This window comes from Chrysemys picta, unplaced genomic scaffold (genome assembly GCF_011386835.1).
Source record: "Chrysemys picta bellii isolate R12L10 unplaced genomic scaffold, ASM1138683v2 scaf314, whole genome shotgun sequence".
In the NCBI taxonomy this organism is placed as follows: domain Eukaryota; kingdom Metazoa; phylum Chordata; order Testudines; family Emydidae; genus Chrysemys; species Chrysemys picta.
In genome coordinates this window covers 36,170-40,675 of record NW_027053021.1, presented here as the reverse complement: position 1 = coordinate 40,675, position 4,506 = coordinate 36,170, and positions in this window count along the sequence as shown.

Genomic DNA, 4,506 nt, shown 5'->3' with positions numbered 1-4,506 from the left:
TTTGAGGTTGTCATAACTATAAAGGGAAGGGTAACAGCTGTCCTGTGTACAGTACTATAAAATCCTCCTAGCCAGAGACTCCAAAATCCTTTTCCCTCTAAAGGGTTAAGAAGCTCAGGTAACCTGGCTGGCATCTGACCTAAAGGACCAATAAGGGGACAAGATACTTTCAAATCTTGGGGAGGGGAAGGCTTTTGTTTGTGTTCTTTGTTTGTGTGGGTGTTCGCCCTCGGGACTGAGAGGGACCAGACATCAATCCAGGTTCTCCACATCTTTCTAAACAAGTCTCTCCTATTTCAAACAAGGCGTGTTAGTTTTCCTTTGTTTTCTCAACTTGTAAATGTACCTTTTACTAGAGTGTTTATCTTTGTTTGCTGTACTTTGAACCTAAGACTAGAGGGGAGTCCTCTGAGCTCTTTAAGTTTGATTACCCTGTAAGGTAAATTTCCATACTGATTTTACAGAGATGATTTTTACCTTTTTCTTTAATTAAAAGCCTTATTTTTTAAGAACCTGATTGATTTTTCCTTGTTTTAAGATCCAAGGAGTTTGGATCTTGATTCACCAGGAGTTGGTGGGAGGAAGGAGGGGAATGGTTAATTTCTCCTTCTTTTAGATCCAAGGGGGTTGGATCTGTATTCACCAGAAGTTGGTGGGAGGAAGGAGGGGGGATGGTTTATTTCTCCTTGTTTTAAGATCCAAGGGGTTTGGATCTGTATTCACCAGGGAATTGGTGAAAGGTTTCTCAAGGCTACCCAGGGGAGGAAATTAGCCTTGGGATGGTGGTTAAGCTTAGAAGTTTTCATGCAGGCCCCTACATTTGTACCCTAAACTTCAAAGTGGGGATACAGCCTTGACACAGGTACTCTCTGTGGATCACCCCACTCAATGCGTCTTCATTCTAGGAAGCAAGCCGGCTAGACAGTAAAACATCACAGGCTGCTCCCAATACTACACTCAGTGTTTCCAAAATTTGTAGACTTTATGGCCACAAGAGACCTTTAGAGCATCTCATCTAAGCCCCTGCATATCATAGGCCTCCTGTATAGTACAATAGTTACTTTTTGGGCACACACATTCCAGAAAGGCATCTAGTCTTCATTCAATGACATCAAGAGATGGAGAATCCACCACTTTCCCTTTTAGTGAGTGCCAGGGGGCTCCATTTCCCCTTCCACTAGTTCCCCATTTACAGTGAGACAGAGGAGTACCTGCAGCAGGGAGCGGGAGTTGCTGAAAGACTCAGAGGAACAACCCATGCAGTGTCTCAGACACCTGGCGCAAGTGGCGGATGATGCGGGTGCATCACTTTTGCCGTGACGTCCTCCTGCTGCAAGTGAACGAGAACCTGTCAGAGACTCAAACGCCCCGAGGAATCAGGGGGAATTAAGGACACCGGGAACCAGCAGTATTTCCACTCAGCACCTGCCCACCACTGAGGGATGAATTCACCTCCTGAACCCCAGAATGGAGTCTTCTTGTCCTTTCTAGTAACCTCCAGTGCCAAATCCCCTCCTTGAAGGGTGAGCTGCTGCTACCTCCCTCTCAGTACCCTTGACAGCTGTTCCACCACCAAACCACAGCTCAAGTTATCAGAACCCTCTTCTCCACCCCCACCCAGGTTGGCCAGGGAGGCGGCTCTAGCAGGGGTGGCAGGAGGGATTCTGCCAGCAGTGAAGTGGGTTCCGGGGAGGTTGAGATCTTGCCCCAAGTCATCCCAGACACTAATTCTAATCCACACGATGGCAGCATCTAGTGTCAGTGGAGTCCAAGCACTATTTCAACCACACAGGTTTGGATGAACTCCCCACAAAGGGAGGTGAAGAGCACCCCCAGCAACACACAAACACACACACACACACAAACCACTCCCGGTGGTGGGAGGGGAACAGGAGAAAGGACAAAAGAAGTAAGAGATGAAGAGAAAGGAAGGAGGGAGGGAGGAAGAGGTAAAACGAAAAGGACAAACACTAATGTCCCCAGTGATTCTACGGGACAAAATCACAGGGAGGGAATAAAATTCTGCCACCTTGAACTAGTGTTTTCCATGCTTAGAATTCAGCTGGCACCAGGTGGATCAGACTGAACAGGATACAAACCTCTCCGAGGCACTTACTTTCCTCAAAGAGAGACCTCAAGGAGGAGACTTGCTGAAGCAAAGCCAGAGGGGTCTCTGAGGTTTCCCTGGCCCTCATGTCAGCATCTCTCTCTGATGTCAGCATCTCTCTCTGAGGTCACCACCTCCCTAACACATTTGACCAATAAGCTGACGTCCTGCAAAAGGCCTTTGTGATGTCACTGCCACACCCAACCAAACCCTGAAGTGCTAATGTCCTCCTGCTGGCCTGACACTTTGAAGGTTTGAGCTACTCTGTGTGAATCACCCCACTCAATGGGTCTTCATTCTAGGAAGCAAGCCGGCTAGACAATAAAACATCAGAGGCTGCTCCCAATGCTACACTCAGTGTTTCCAAAATTAGTGGACTTTATGGTCAGAAGAGACCTTTAGAGCATCTAATCTAACCCGCTGCATATCATAGGCTTACTGTATAGTACAATAGTTACTCTTTGGGCACACACATTCCAGAAAGGCATCTAGTCTTCATTCAATGACATCAAGAGATGGAGAATCCACCACTTTCCCTTTTAGTGAGGGCCAGGGGACTCCATTTCCCCTTCCACTAGCTCCCCATTTACAGTGAGCCAGAGCAGTACCTGCAGCAGGGAGCGGGAGTTGCTGATGGCCTCAGAGGAACAGCCCCTGCAGTGTCTCAGGAATCTGGCGCAAGTGCCGGATGATGCGGAGCTGGTGCATCACTTTTGGCCGTGACGTCCTCCTGCTGCAAGGGAACGAGAACCTGTCAGAGACTCAAACGCCCCGAGGAATCAGCGGGAATTAAGGGCACCTGGAACCAGCACTACTTCCACGCATCACCTGCCCACCGCTGAGGGATAAATTCACCTCCTGAACCCCAGAATGGAGTCTTCTTGTCCTTTCTAGTAACCTCCAGTGCCAACCCCCCTCCTTGAAGGATGAGCTCCTGCTATCTCCCCCTCAGTGCCCTTGACTGCTGTTCCACCTCCAAACCACAGCTCAAGTTATTAGTACCTTTGGACACAGACTGGCTAACCTAGTGAGGAGGGCTTTAAACTAGGTTCGACGGGGACAGGTGAGCAAAGCCCACAGGTAAGTGGGGAACATGGAGACCGGGGAGATGGGTCAAAAACGAGAGGGAGTGTGGGCTATATTGTCAGAGGGAAAGGAGGGTAAGGACAAAACTGTGAGGAAACATCAAACCAGTATCTTAGATGCCTATATACAAATGCGAGAAGTATGGGGAATAAGCAGGAAGAACTGGAAGTGCTAATAAATAAATACAACTATGACATTGTTGGCATCACTGAAACTTGGTGGGATAATACACGTGATTGGAATGTTGGTGTGGATGGGTACAGCTTGCTCAGGAAGGATAGACAGGGGAAAAAGGGAGGAGGTGTTGCCTTGTATATTAAAAATGTACACACTTGGACTGAGGTAGAGATGGACATAGGAGACGGAAGTGTTGAGAGTCTCTGGGTTAGGCTAAAAGGGGTAAAAAACAAGGGAGATGTCATGCTAGGAGTCTACTACAGGCCACCTAACCAGGTGGAAGAGGTGGATGAGGCTTTTTTTAAGCAACTAACAAAATCATCCAAAGCCCAAGATTTGGTGGTGATGGGGGACTTCAACTATCCGGCTATATGTTGGGAAAATAACACAGCGGGGCACAGACTATCCAACAAATTCCTGGACTGCATTGGAGACAACTTTTTATTTCAGAAGGTTGAAAAAGCTACTAGGGGGGAAGCTGTTCTAGACTTGATTTTAACAAATAGGGAGGAACTCGTTGAGAATTTGAAAGTAGAAGGCAGCCTGGGTGAAAGTGATCATGAAATCATAGAGTTTGCAATTCTAAGGAAGGGTAGAAGGGAGAACAGCAAAATAGAGACAATGGATTTCAGGAAGGCAGATTTTGGTAAGCTCAGAGAGCTGATAGGTAAGGTCCCATGGGAATCAAGACTGAGGGGAAAAACAACTGAGGAGAGTTGGCAGTTTTTCAAAGGGACACTATTAAGGGCCCAAAAGCAAGCTATTCCGCTGGTTAGGAAAGATAGAAAATGTGGCAAAAGACCACCTTGGCTTAACCATGAGATCTTGCATGATCTAAAAAATAAAAAGGAGTCATATCAAAAATGGAAACTGGGACAGATTACAAAGGATGAATATAGGCAAACAACACAGGAATGCAGGGGCAAGATTAGAAAGGCAAAGGCACAAAATGAGCTCAAACTAGCTACGGGAATAAAGGGAAACAAGAAGACTTTTTATCAATACATTAGAAGCAAGAGGAAGACCAAAGACAGGGTAGGCCCACTGCTTAGTGAAGAGGGAGAAACAGTAACAGGAAACTTGGAAATGGCGGAGATGCTTAATGACTTCTTTGTTTCGGTCTTCACCGAGAAGTC